At 46.5% G+C, this 15569-nt stretch overlaps 1 protein-coding gene across 1 annotated transcript in view; it reads left to right on the top strand.

Annotated features, from left to right (window-relative positions):
• Positions 1-15569, top strand: part of LOC137425269 (coiled-coil domain-containing protein 80) — a 96204-nt gene that overhangs the window by 4009 nt on the left and 76626 nt on the right. The gene's annotated exons all lie outside the window — the stretch shown is intronic.

Genomic DNA, 15569 nt, shown 5'->3' with positions numbered 1-15569 from the left:
AGGCTATTGCCCAGAAACAACTTGCTTTCGTCTCCTGGAAAGCAAATCTAACGGAAGGAAATCTCATTTCCTTTCACAAAGCCCGAAACAAGTGTGTGTCCACCCTCAGGAGAGCCAGGAAACAATATCTCTCCGTTCTCAGGACCGAACTCTCTTATCTGTCTCCCTCTTCCAAATCCTGGTGGCGTCTGGTCAAAACTGTTTCTGGTGTTTGTTCCCCCTCCATCCCCTCCCTCACCTCAAACGGCCACACGGCTGACTCCGCACGTGAAAAAGCTGAATGCCTCAACTCTGTGTTTGCCTCTAAATCTTGTGTCCCAAACCCATCCCTCTCTGTACCCACCGTACCCAGTCGTACCCAGCTGCTCCTGGACTCTGTGTCCTTTCCTCCTGACAAGGTGGAAAAGTTTCTGTCAACCCTCGACTCTGATTCTGCAACTGGTCCTGACGGCATCAGCCCACCGGTCCTAAAATCATGTTCTTCTGCTCGTTCACTCCCTCTTTCTGTTCTCTTCACCCTCTCTTTTGCTCAAGGTCATCTGCCATCTGCTTGGAAATCAGCCAACATCACCGCTTTGCACAAAAAAGGTGCAAAAACAGATCCCAGCAACTACAGACCAATCAGCCTTCTCCCAATTATCAGCAAAGTCATGGAATCCATCATTGCTTCAGATATTAAATCTTTCCTCTTCTCCAATGGCTTGATCTCTGATCATCAATTTGGTTTCAGACCTGGGCACTCTACTCTGGACATGCTGCTTCTGCTTTCTCAACAATGGATGGAGGTCCTCAATGCCAAACAGGAAATTAGAGCCGTCTCCCTTGACATATCACGTACCTTCGATACGGTCTGGCACCCCGCTCTGCTCACCAAACTCTCCTCTTTTGGTATCCATGGAAATCTCCACACATGGCTGGCGGACTTCCTCTCTAGTCGTAGTCAACGTGTGGCCCTGAATGGGTTTCTCTCATCTCCTCTTCCTGTTCAGGCTGGAGTTCCCCAAGGCAGTGTTCTGGGCCCTGTGCTTTTTCTGGTCTTCATCAATGATCTCTCTGACTCTCTTGAAAATCCTCTCTATCTCTTTGCTGATGACTCTACTCTCTGTCGCTCCATTCTTCATCCCTCAGATCGGCAGTCTGCAGCCTCCTCACTCTCTGCAGACCTGGACAAAATCACAGACTGGGCAAACAAGTGGAACATGTCTTTCAATCCTGACAAATCTCACACTCTTACGATGTCTCTCCGAAAAGATCGACTGGACAACCCTCCCATCCACTTTCTGAATAATCCTCTCCAAGAAGTTCTGTCACTCAAGCTTTTGTGTCTCACTATCTGCCATGATCTTTCCTGGGAAAACCACATTTCAAATCTGGCCTCCAAAGCCAGTCGCCGACTGGGCATCCTCCGTCGTGCGAAGTCCTTCCTTGGCACACGTGAGCTCCTAACCACATACAAGGCTTTCATCTGCAGCTCAATGGAATACTGCTCTCCCCCCTGGGCTGGTGCTCCTGCCTCACACCTAGCTCGTCTTCACGCTGTTGAAACCAAAGCGTTCAGAATCATTGGAATCTCCCGCGATGAAGCTAACTCCAAGGGCCTTTCACTCACTCACCGCAGGCAGGTTGGTGGTCTTTCCGTCTTCCACCGACTCCTCTCCGGCCTTGCCCCCCCCAGCTCTCTCTGGGCTCTGTCACCCAAATATTCCTACAGGTCGCACAAGATCTGCCTGCAACCCTCTTATGGTTAAACTGCCAAAATCAAGACTCTCTGCTCACCTTCACTCCTTCATTCCTCTTTTCTCCCACCTCTGGAACAAACTCCCTCACTTTCTTCAATCCCACTCCACCCTCCAGTAAAACAGCTGTTCACCACCATCTCTTATCTTCCCCCATCGAAAACCTTAATCTTTTCTATCCCCGCTAATTTCACCCCAATTCCACTTTTTTGAAATACCAACTTCTGTCCTGGAAGTCCTTGGTGTCCTTGTGTTTTATACTTCTCCCACCCCCCGTTCCCACGCCTCCTCCCCCCAAGCCCTCTTCCTCCCACACATCTCCCTGCTCTTAAATGTTGTGTGCTCTCAAGTGTTTGTGTGCTTCCCCTTCTCTTGTCTTCCGCTCCCTCTTTTTATATAATTTGTTTGTCTGGTTGATTTGTTTGTGAAGTAAATGTCAGCTCTTTCACGAGCCTCGATTCAGTATACAAAAAGAAAAAAGAAAAAAAAGAAAAAAGAAAGCAACAAAACTTCCAAACAACCTACAGGAATTTTCACAGTTAGTTCACTCTGGATAAAGCATCAGCACCGACATTGTCCCTGCCCTTTAGATGCTCAATTTCCAAGTTGAACTCCTGCAAAGACAAACTCCATCTCATCAACCTCTGATTTTTATTTTTCATTTTTTGAATGAAGTTTAAGGGGTTGTGATCAGTGAAGAGTTTTAACTCTGGATTCTCTTGCACCCCGACTGCAGGCACGACAGGTGAGACGGGAACCATTTTTTCCACAGGCTCCCTCATTATATTTCTTCTGTCGGTACCTGCACATGACACAGCTGTCGGTCGGGAGTTGTCACCACGTAATCTGTTTCATTAACCCTCCTTTCGATTGCATAGGGACCAAAATACCTAGCCTGTAGTGGCTGACCTGTAACAGGAAGCAACACTAACACTCGGTCCTCAGGACTGAAATTTCTTATCTGAGATTTCTTGTCATGTCTCACTTTCATTTTATCCTGTGTCACTTTCAAGTTTCCTCTCGCAACTTCACAAGCCTTTGCCAATCTGTGCCTAACCGTTGACACATACTCTACCACTGTTGACTGTGACTCCTCCTGTAGCCACTGTTCTTTCACCAATTTCAATGGTCCTCGAACTGCGTGTCCAAACACAAGTTCAAAAGGACTGAATCCCAATGACTCCTGAACAGATTCCCTCGTAGCAAACAACAATAAGGATATTCCCTCATCCCAATCCTTGTCACATTCAAAATAGTACGTTCTGATCATATTCTTCAATGTCTGACGAAACCCTTCCAAGGCCCCTTGGCTCTCGGGATGGTAAGTACTTGATCTTACTTGCTCCACTCCCAACAGGTATACCACTTGCTGAAAAAGCGTTGACATGAAATTGGAACCCTGATCAGACTGGATGACCTTAGGTAGGCCAACCAAAGTGAAAAACTTAATCAAGGCCTTCGCAATAACTGCTGCAGTAATTTTTCTAAGAGGCACTGCTTCTGGAAACCTCGTGGAAGCGCACATGATGGTCAGCAAATACTGATGTCCAGCCTTAGTTTTAGGTAAAGGGCCTACACAGTCAATAATGACTCGGCTGAATGGCTCTTCAAAAGCTGGAATTGGTTTTAAAGGTGCGGATGGGACTTTCTGATTAGGTTTTCCCACCAGCTGGCAAGAATGGCAAGATTTACAGAACTCCGCCACATCACGTCGCAATCCTGGCCAGAAAAAATGTACCAAAATTCTGTCACATGTGTTGTTCACTCCAAGGTGCCCGGCCAAAGGCGTCTCATGTGCCAAACTCAATATCTCCTTCCGGTATGGCGGTGGCACCACAATTTGGTAATGAACTTTCCACTCATCATTTGCTGGCACCTCCGGTGGTCTCCATTTTCTCATGAGTATTTCCCCTTTCATGAAGTAACCAACAGGTGTCTGCATAGCCTCTTCCTCTTTAACGGCTTTACCTATCAAACTCCGGAGCTCCGAATCTCTGTGTTGTTCTTCAACAAGTCTCTTTCGGACCAGCACCGTTTGTTCAGCCTCGTTCCCAGATGTCTTCGACGGACACTCCATTTCCTCTTTTAGCCCAGATGCCACCTTTTCCTTAGGTTCCTTGATGTCACTCCCTTTCCTATTACCTCTTCCAGACTTTTCCTCCAATCTCTCTATGGAACCCAAATCCACATCACCTCCTTCTCCTTCTCTTCCAAGCACTTCCTACCCATAGCACGAGTCACTGCACAGGATGGAAAGATACCCGGAATCTCCTGCTCTAACTGTGCTGTGTTATTTTCCATACTGGGCTTTTCAATCAACATCGGATTACTAGAAACTCGACCACCGGCCAAATCATTCCCGAAAATGAAAGATTCCCTCTACAGGAAGAGTGGCTTGTAACACACTGCGCATGTGCAAGATTGGAGGTCACGTCTCTTCAAAGCTGTCCATGCGCTCACGCTTTCGAAGTTAAGTAATTTTTCACAATTGTGTTTTTGTCGAAACTGTATCTTTCTTTCGGTGTGTGTACCTATTAGTGTGTCTTTAATAGGATTCTCGGTGTTGGTTTTTCATACCTGTGTACAGAATCGTCAGTTAGTTCGTGTCGCGTATTCTGAGGCCTAGTGTAGTAGGCTACCGTGTCCGACCTTGGCTTGAGGCTTTGTTTTTGTCTCAGCGGTTCTTCGATTGTACTGCAATTACTTTCGGTCTCTGTTTTTCCCGGTCTTTTCAACTCATACTTCCTTGTTTAAAATCTCAACTCAAAAAAAAAAAAAAAAAAAAAATATTTCCTTCTCTGTTCTTATCCGTTTGTTCGTTCTTATTTGTTCGTTCGTTCTTCGACCACGTTGTTCGTGTTCACGTGATCACGTTGTTAAAAATGTTTAAACTGTCCCCTGAAGAACTGTATTCTGTTGTATACTATAACACATTTTTCTTCTTCTTCTATAAAAGGATGCTTTCGACTTGCTCACCAAATCTATTCATTCCAAAAAAAAATTCCATCTCTTACAGACTACAGTGCCTCTTTCATACATTCCCTAAACTCTCGAGCACTCCACCCATCCTTCAGCGTCCTCAAATGTATTTTTGACTCGAAGGTCTCAAGAAACTCATTTTGCAACAAATGTTCGTTTCCCATTAATCGTACACTTTTCAAAATCCAATCTCACCCCTCCCCTCCAAATCTTCCCCATCACCCCTTCCCTCCAAAACTTCCCCATCACCCCTCCCCTTCAAAACTTCCCCATCACCCCTCCCCTCCAAATCTACCCCCTTGCCCCATCCCTCCAAATGTTCCCCATCACACATCTCTTTCAAATATTCCCCCTTGCCCCTCCCCTCCAAATCTTCCCCATCACCCATCCCTTTCAAATCTTCCCCGTTGCCCCTCCCCTCCAAATCTTCCCCATCACCCCTTCCCTCCAAAACTTCCCCATCACCCTTCCCCTCCAAAACTTCCCCATCACCCCTCCCCTCTAAATCTACCCCCTTGCCCCTCCCCTCCAAAACTTCCCCATCACCCCTCCCCTTCAAAACTTCCCCATCACCCCTCCCCTCCAAATCTACCCCCTTGCCCCATCCCTCCAAATGTTCCCCATCACACATCTCTTTCAAATATTCCCCCTTGCCCCTCCCCTCCAAATCTTCCCCATCACCCATCCCTTTCAAATCTTCCCCCTTGCCCCTCCCCTCCAAATTTTCCCCATCACCCCTTCCCTCCAAAACTTCCCCATCACCCTTCCCCTCCAAAACTTCCCCATCACCCCTCCCCTCTAAATCTCCCCCCTTGCCCCTTCCCTCCTAAACTCCCCCTACATCCCTCCCCTCCGAGACTCTCCCTCGCTCCTCCCCTCCTAGACTCCCCTCTCACCCCTCCTCCTCAAAGCGTCCTCCCCGCTTCTTCCCCCTTCCAACTTTCACCTTCATCTCCCCCAAACTTCTGCCTCACTCTTCCCCCTCCTCAAATAACACCTCACTGCGCCTCACCCAATCACCATCAAACCTTTTGTCCGCCCCATTCTTCCCTTTCTCCAAGCTATTCTGAAATCTCTGACACACCTTCAACAGCTCTCCCTACCTCTTTCCTCCTCTTCCACATCTTACCCTATCGCTCCCCCCCCCCCCCCTTGTTCTGTATCCGATGCTCCCCCTTCCTCTTCTTTAACAGTATGGACCTCAAACATCCGGGGCCTTCGCTCAAACTTGACTGATCTCTCCATACAGGTTGCTTCTGACAAACCAGACGTGATCTGCTTGACAGAAACTTTCCTCCTTCATGATGTCTCTGATTCCTTGGTATCTCTCCCAGGTTACTCCCTCCTCCGGTATGATAGACCTGAGCCTCGTCCTGGAGGTGGGGTTGCTATCTTTATAAAAAAACTCTCTTCCGCACTCGCCCTGCACTGCCCTCTCTCCACCTCACCCCCAGGAATACCTTTGGCTACGGCTTCCCCTTCGCTCCCACCTTTTGTTCATATGTGTGTTGTACCGTCCACCAAACAGTGATGACTCCATCTACATCTCGCTGTCTGATAATATGGACCAACTTCTATCTACCAATCCCAACTCTCTCTTCCTCATATGTGGTGATTTCAATTGTCACCATGCCAGTTGGCTGGGTGTGGGTATCTCTCTCACCAGCCATGGCTCTTCAGCAAAGGACTTCTGCGACTCACTGGGACTGACACAATCTGTCAATTTCCCGACCCGGATCTCAGTCACCGGAGCATCTTCTCTTCTGGACTTGGTTATGACTAACTTCCCTGAAAATGTCTGCTACTCTTCTTCTGCTCCAATCGGCTCATCTGATCATGTGCTTGTTAAAGTGGACATCTCTCTGACCATTCTCAGAGAGCCTCCTCAGCGTCGACGAGTCTGGCATTTCACTCAGGCCAACTGGCATGGTCTTCAAGCAGCCATCAATCATCTGGACTGGTCTCCCATCTCCACCGCCTCTGACATCAACTCATCCTGGGAATTCTTCCAAAGTAAATTGCTCTCTCCCATGCACAGATTTATCCCATCTCGTCTTCAGTTGTCATACCCTTCCTCCCGTCCATGGTACACGGAATCTTGTGGTGAGGCTATTGCACAGAAACAACTTGCTTTCGTCTCCTGGAAAGCAAATTCAACGGAAGGAAATCTCATTTCCTTTCACAAAGCCCGAAACAAGTGTGTGTCCACCCTCAGGAGAGCCATGAAACAATATCTCTCCGTTCTCAGGACCGAACTCTCTTATCTGTCTCCCTCTTCCAAATCCTGGTGGAATCTGGTCAAATCTGTTTCTGGTGTTTGTTCCCCCTCCATCCCCTCCCTCACCTCAAACGGCCACACGGCTGACTCCGCACGTGAAAAAGCTGAATGCCTCAACTCTGTGTTTGCCTCTAAATCTTGTGTCCCAAACCCATCCCTCTCTGTACCCAGTCGTACCCAGCTGCTCCTGGACTCTGTGTCCTTTCCTCCTGACAAGGTGGAAAAGTTTGTCAACCCTCGACTCTGATTCTGCAACTGGACCTGACGGCATCAGCCCACAGGTCCTAAAATCCTGTTCTTCGGCTCTTTCACTCCCTCTCTCTGTTCTCTTCACCCTCTCTTTTGCTCAAGGTCATCTGCCATCTGCTTGGAAATCTGCCAACATCACCGCTTTGCACAAAAAAGGTGCAAAAACAGATCCCAGCAACTACAGACCAATCAGCCTTCTCCCAATTATCAGCAAAGTCATGGAATCCATCATTGCTTCAGATATGAAATCTTTCCTCTTCTCCAATGGCTTGATCTCTGATCATCAATTTGGTTTCAGACCAGGTCACTCTACTCTGGACATGCTGCTTCTGCTTTCTCAACAATGGATGGAGGTCCTCATTGCCAAACAGGAAATTAGAGCTGTCTCCCTTGACATATCATGTGCCTTCGATACGGTCTGGCACCCCTCTCTGCTCACCAAACTCTCCTCCTATGGGATCAATGGAAATCTCCACGCATGGCTGGCGGACTTCCTCTCGAGTCGTAGTCAACGTGTGGCCCTGAATGGGTTTCTCTCATCTCCTCTTCCTGTTCAGGCTGGAGTTCCCCAAGGCAGTGTTCTGGGCCCTGTGCTTTTTCTGGTCTTGATCAATGATCTCTCTGACTCTCTTGAAAATCCTCTCTATCTCTTTGCTGATGACTCTACTCTCTGTCGCTCCATTCTTCATCCCTCAGATCGGCAGTCTGCAGCCTCCTCACTCTCTGCAGACCTGGACAAAATCACAGACTGGGCAAACAAGTGGAACATGTCTTTCAATCCTGACAAATCTCACACTCTTACGATGTCTCTCCAAAAAGACCGACTGGACAACCCTCCCATCCACTTTCTGAATAATCCTCTCCAAGAAGTTCTGTCACTCAAGCTTTTGGGTATCAATATCTGCCATGATCTTTCCTGGGAAAACCACATTTCCAAGCTGGCCTCCAAAGCCATTCTCCGACTGGGCATCCTCCGTCGTGCGAGGTCCTTCCTTGGAACACCTGAGCTCCTCACCACATACAAGGCTTTCATCCGCAGCTCAATGGAATACTGTTTTCCCCTCTGGGCTGGTGCTCCTGCCTCACACCTAGCTCGTCTTCACGCTGTTGAAACCAAAGCTTTCAGAATCTTTGGAATCTCCGGTGATGAAGCTAACTCCGAGGGCCTTTCACTCACTCACCGCAGGCAGGTAGGTGGTCTTTCTGTCTTCTACCGACTCCTATCCGGCCTAGCTCCCCCAGGTCTATCTGTGCTCTGTGCCCCAAATATTCCTTCAGGTCGCACAAGATCTGCCAGTAACCCTCTTCTGGTGAAATTGCCAAAATCAAGACTCTCTGCTCACCTTCACTCCTTCATTCCTCTTTTCTCCCGCCTCTGGAACAAACTCCCTTACTCTCTTCAATCCCACTCCTCCCTCCAGGTCTTTTAAACAGCTGTTCACCACCATCACTTATCTTCCCCCATCCAAAACCTTGATCTCTTCGACCCCCGTTAATTCTCCCCAAATCCACTTTTTTTTTTTGGAAATACCGACTTTTTTCTTTCCTGGAAGTTCCAGCAGTGTCCATGTGTTTTATACTTAACCCCCCGCCTTCCCATGCCTCCTCCCCCCAAGCCCTCTCCCGCCCACGGATCTTCCATTGTCCCTGTTCTCTGCTGTTGTACTTGTGTGCTTCCCTCTGTCTCCCCATCTTGTCGCCCGCTCCCTTTTTTGTATGTTTTGTGTGTCCGTTCGTTGTTGTTGTTTTTGTGATTGATGTTAGCTCTTACACGAGCCTCGATGTTGTATCCCCCCCAAAAAAGACCTTAGACTGCGGCGAAGATTTACAGTGCATTCAGAAAGTATTCAGACCCCTTCACTTTTTTCACATTTTGTTATGTTGCAGCCTTATGCTGAAATCGTTTAAATTCATTTTTTCCCTCATCAATCTACACTCAATACCCCATAATGACAAAGAGAAAACAGAATTTTAGACAGTTTTGCAAATTTATTAAAAATAAAAAACTGAAATATCACATTTACATAAGTATTCAGACCCTTTGCTATGACACTTTAAATTTAGCTCAGGTGCCTCCCATTTCTCTTGATCTTTGAGATGTTTCTACACCTTGATTGAAGTCCACCTGTGGTAAATTCAATTGATTGGACATGATTTGGAAAGACACACACCTGTCTAAATAAGGTCTCACAACTGACGATGCATATCAGAGCAAAAACCAAGCCATGAGGTCGAAGGAACTTCCTGCAGAGCTCAGAGACAGGATTGTGTCGAGGCACAGATCTGGAGAAGCCTACAAAAAAATCTCTGCTGCATTGAAGGTTCCCAAGAGCACAGTGGCCTCCATAATTCTTGAATGGAAGAAGTTTGGAACAACCAGGACTCTTCCTAGAGCTGGCCGCCCGGCCAAACTGAGCAATCTGGGGAGATGGGCCTTGGTAAAAGAGGTGACCAAGAACCCGATGGTCACTCTGGCTGAGCTCCAGAGATCCTGTGTGCAGATGGGAGAAACTTCCAGAAGGACAACCATCACTGCAACACTCCACCGATCTTGGCTTTATGGCAGAGTGGCCAGACGGAAGCCTCTCCTCAGTGAAAGACACATGAAAGCCCGCTTGGAGTTTGCAAAAAAGCACCTAAAGGATTCTCAGACTGTGGGAAACAAGATTATGTGGGCTGCATTTGGAATAAATTGGTGGTGAAAGTTGATGAGGCTCAAAAACTCTCACAGTTTGCGTTGAGATGAAGACAGCGGGAAATCCGCAATAATCTGCACCTTCTCCTTGAGCGGACGGATGCCTAAGTTGTTAACACAATGGCCGAGGAAATTCAACTCTGGGACACCGAATATGCATTTTGTGGGATTGATGATGATGCCGAAATCCTGCAAACAGGTGAAAAGGAGAGGTAGGTGTTCCTGATGTTCTTCTCGGTTGCGCTGGAGATTAGAGTATCATATGTTGGAACCCATCTGTGGATCGGTCCCATCGGCCGATGGGTCTGACCCATCTGTGGATGCACGAGAAATGACAATGCAGACCCATCGGCCGATGGGTCTGCGCCATCTGCGGATGTGTTGTTCACCTTGAAGGAATGTGTTGACAGAATGGTGCTCTTCAATCAGGTACACAGTCATTGGAATTACATGTGGTAGGAATTTAACAGAGATGATTTTAAAATGTTTTATTTAACTTTTATTTTTAAAATTTAAATTTTATTATTTTATTTAATTTAAATTTTATTTTATTTAATTTAATATAAAGGAATTTAACATTCCCCTCCGCCATTATCAGAAGAACACCTAATGTTTTGTATGAATGTTGAGTATGTTATGTAAAGCTTTACTAAAACTGCCATGTATCTGTTAATTACAAAATGTATTGACAAAATGTATAAATAGTTGGGTAGAAATAGATAATAAAACATTAAAAAATCATCTCTGTTAAATTCCTACCACATGTAATTCCAATGACTGTGTACCTGATTGAAGAGCACCATTCTGTCAACACATTCCTTCAAGGTGAACAACACATCCGCAGATGGCGCAGACCCATCGGCCGATGGGACCGATCCACAGATGGGTTCCAACATCATATATACACGTAGCAAAAGTGTAATCTCCAGAGCACCTGATCAATAAAACGTTGAAATGTTTGTGCCACATTGCGTAGGCAGAAAAGCATCCGAAGGAACTTAAACAGGCCGAAAGACGTGGTGACTGCTGTCTTTAGGATGTCCTCTGGATCCATGGGAATCTGATGGTACGCACAAATGAGGTCGACCTCAGATAATATTGTCGCCTCATGGAGTGTCGCAGTAAAATCCTGAATGTGTGGAATAGGGTAACAATCTTGAACAGTCACATTGTTTAAGGACCGGTGATCCACACAAGGAATCCAATCAATCTCCAGATGTCTTTTTGGGTACCATGTGTATGGGTGAAGACCAACTGCTGGACGATGCTCTAATGATTCCCTGTTGCAACATGTAGTCAAACTCCTGGTGAGTGATACATCATTTCTCGGGTGCAAGTCGGCAAGCACACACAAAAATGGGGTGTCCCGTGGTCTCGATGTCATATGTGATCTGGTGTTTGATGGGTTGGCGTGTCGCCGATGGGAGCGTTATGGACGGGAAATCATACAGTAATTTCTGAAAACTGACTTGTGGTGAATCTTCAATCTTGAACACTGAATCTTGTGGTGAGGCATTTGCCCTGAAACAACTTGGCTTCGTCTCCTGGAAGGCAAATCCAACTGAAGACACTCTCAGTTCCTTCCACAAAACTCGGAGCAAGTGTGTGTCTACCCTCAGGAGAGCCAGGAAACAGTATCTCTCCACTCTCAAGACTGAACTCTCAAACCTGTCTCCGTCCTCCAAATCCTGGAAGTGTCTGGTCAAATCCGTTTCTGGTGTATATTCCCCTTCCATCCCCTCCCTTACCTCAAACGGCTCCACAGCTGACACTGCCCATAAAAAAGCTGAATGCATCAACTCTGTGTTTGCCTCAAAATCTTTTGTCCCAAACCCATCGCTCTCTGTATCCACCTTACCCAGTCATACCCAGATGCCCCTGGACTCTGTGTCCTTCTCTCCTGACAAGGTGGAGAAGTTTCTGTCAAACCTCGACACTGATTCTGCAATTGGACCAGACGGCATCAGCCCACGGGTCCTAAAATCCTGCTCTTCCGCTCTATCTCACTGTCTTTCTGTTCTATTCACCCTCTCTTTTGCTCAAGGTCATCTGCTATCTGCTTGGCAATCAGCCAACATACCCACTTTACATAAAAAGAGATCCTTGCAACTACAAACCAATCAGCCTGCTCCCAATCATCAGCAAGATCATGGAATCCATCATCACTTCTGATATCAAATCCTTCCTATTCTCCAATGGCTTGATCTCTGATCAATTTGAATCAGACCAAGTCACTCTACTCTGGCCATGCTGCTTCTTCTGTCTCAACAATGGATGGAAGTCCACAAACAGGAAATCAGTGCTGTCTCCCTTGACATATCTTGTGCGTTCGATATGGTCTGACATTCTTTGCTCTCCAAACTCTCCTCTTATAGAATCCGTAGAAATCTCCATGCATAGCTGGTGGACTTCCTCTCCTGTTGTAGTCAACGTGTGGTTCTAAATGGAATTCTCTCCTCTCCTCTTCCTGTACAGGCTCGAGTTCCTCAAAGCAGTGTTCGGGGGCCTGTGATTTTTCTGGTCTTTATTAATAATATCTCTGACTCTCTGGAAAAGCCTCTCTGTCTTTCTGTTGACGACTCCACACCTCCACCCTCAGATCGGCAGGCAGCAGCCTCTTCACTCTCTGCAGACCTGGATGAAATCACAAACTGGTCAAACAAGTGGAACATGTCTTTCAATCCTGACAAATCTCACACTCTCACTATATCTCTCTGAAAAGACCGTCTGGAAAACCCTCCCATCTACTTTCTCAACAATCCTCTCAAAGAAGTTCTGTCACTCAAGCTTTTGGGTCTCACTATCTGCCACGATCGTTCCTGGGAAAACCACATTTCCAAGCTGGCCTCCAAAACCAGTCGACGTCTGGGCATCCTCCATCGAGCGAAGTCCTTTCTTGCCACTACTGAACTCCTCATCACATGCAAAGCTTTCATCACCACATCCCTCTGGGCTGGTGCTCCTGCCTCACACCTAGCTCAGCTTCTCGCTGTAGAAACCAAGGCTTTTAGAATCATTGGTATCTCATGCCATGAAGCTGATTCTCAGGGCCTTTCACTCTCTCACCGCAGGCAGGTTGGTGGTCTTCCTGTCTTCTACTGACTCCTCTCTGGCCTTGCACATCCTGCTCTGTCTGTGCTCTGTCTCCCAAATATTCCTGCAGGATGCACAAGATCTGTCAGCAACCCTCTTCTGGTGAAACTGGTGAAACAAGATCTGTCAGCAACCCTCTTCTGGTGAAACTGCCAAAATCAAGACTATCTGCTCACCTTCACTCTTTCATTCCTCTTTTTTCCCGCCTCTGGAACAAACTCCCACAATGTCCTCAATCCCACCCCTCCCTCCAGGTCTTCAAAACAGCTGTTCACCACCATCTCTTATATTTCTCTATCCAAAACGTTGATCTTTTCTACTCCCGTTAATCCACCCTAAATCCACCTCCTTCAGATTCCCTGTTTTCTTTGCTGAAAGTCCTTGTAGTGTCCATCTTGTTTATCCCGTGAACCCCACCCCACCCCTCACTCTTCCACAGATGGCCCTTTTCCCTACTGTTGTTGTACTTCCTTCTCTCTCCCCCTCTTTTCTCCCGCTGCCTTTATTACATGTTCTATGTGTTAGTTCTCATATGAGCCTAGACTATGTATACTAAATAAAATAAAAGTTTCCTCTCCCGTCACTACCCTGGCAGCTCTTACTGTTGATCCTAATCCCTTCTCCTTTTCTGGCCTGGCCAGCCACCATTGCCCACTGCATGTCCAGTACATCGGCCAAACACACCACCACTTTGTCTTGGGTGGCCTCCATGTTGGCTAAGTCCACCCCCATGTTGTCCTGCTTAGCCTGGTCAGGCTTCAGCTTGGCTCCCATGTTGTCCAGCTTTTACTTGAGGGAAGACAGCTTGGCTCCAATGTGTCGGGCCTCTATTACCCAAAAGGACACAAGACAGATTAAAAAGGAAAGAATATAAAAAAGGCTTTGAAGGGAGAAGTGGTTTTAGGCACAAACATTAAGGAGGGAAGACAACATCTTTCTATACAACTATCAACGCATAACCCTTTATCGTAATTAAATTACCTCACTCTTATGTTAATTAATGCACGAAGGTAATAACTATTATAAGGTAAACATTCTTAACCCCAAGAAGCCATTTCCACAACAATATTTATTTATTTAACCCCCTGCCCATCCAGCCAAAGAAAGCTGCATAAAGCTACACAAAGAAGGCCCTTTGCTGTTTCACACCTGACATGTGTCCTTCTACACCTGCAGACATTAACAAGTAGCACATATACAGTCACGTGAAAAAGTAAGTACACCCCATGTAAAGTTTTGACTTTTTCAACATATTTCAACATACAGCTATTTGATCTTCATTTCAACAATATTGATAGATAAAGGTGATATAATACAACAAATATCATGAAACATTTACATTTTGTAGTCCATTGTATAATTTAAATAAACATAAATGCAAATTTCGCATGTGGAAAAAGTAAGTACACCCTTGGCTCTAATAGGTGGTATTGCCCCCTTTGGCAGAAACAACCTCAAGTAGGCATTTCTTATAACTGTCTACCAGTCTCTGACATCGACTGGGAGAAATTTTTGCCCACTCCTCCATGCAGAATTATTTCAGCTGTGCGATGTTTGAGGGGTTTCTTGCATGCACAGCTCGTTTCAAATCCCCCCACAACATCTCGATGGGATTTAGATCCGGGCTTTGACTTGGCCATTCCAGAACCTTCCATTTCTTTCTTTTCAGCCATTCCTTGGTGGATTTACTGGTATGTTTAGGGTCATTGCCATGTTGCAAGGTCCACCTTCGGTTGAGCTTCAACTCTCCGACAGATGGCCTCACATTATCCTCAAGCACCTTCTGGTACAATGAAGAATTCATAGTGGATTCTATGATGGTGAGCTGCCCAGGCCCTGATGCAGCAAAGCTGCCCCAAACCATAATATTTCCACCACCATGCTTTACAGTTGCTATCAGGTTCTTGTGGTCAAATGCTGTCTTTGATTTCCGCCAAACATGTCTTCTGGTACTGTGGCCAAATAGCTCTACCTTTGACTCATCTGTCCAGAGCACATTGTTCCAGAAGTGCTGGTCTTTGCCTCTGTGTTAATTGGCAAACTTTAGTCTTGCCCTGATGTTCTTTCTGGACAGCAAAGGTTTCCTCCTGGCACACCTCCCATGTAGATCAAATTTGTGCGGCCTCTTTCTAATGGTAGACTCGTGCACTTTGACATCAACAGTGGCAAGAGCTACCTGTAGGTCCCGTGATGACATTCTGGGGTTCTTAGAGACTTCTTTCAGCATCTTGCGGTCTGCTCTCGGGCTGAACTTGCTGGGGCGGCCTGGCCTGAACAAGTTGGCAGTTGTTTGGGATCTTCTCCACTTGTAGATGATCTTCCGGACAGTCGAATGATTGATTTCAAATTGTTTGGAGATCTTTTAAAATCCCTTCCCAGACTCGTAGGCATCTATAACCTTCTTTCTGAAGGCCTCAGAGAGCTCTTTTGATCGAGGCATGGTGACACCGCACACTTCAACAACAGAGGAAACCAAACGAATTGTCTGAGGTTTAAATAAGACAGGTTCCTCCAAGATCCTCTTTAACGATGTTCTAAT

Source organism: Myxine glutinosa, chromosome 4 (assembly GCF_964187855.1).
Source record: "Myxine glutinosa chromosome 4, kmMyxGlut1.1, whole genome shotgun sequence".
NCBI lineage: Eukaryota > Metazoa > Chordata > Myxini > Myxiniformes > Myxinidae > Myxine > Myxine glutinosa.
This window is presented reverse-complemented; position numbering and strand designations above follow the sequence as displayed.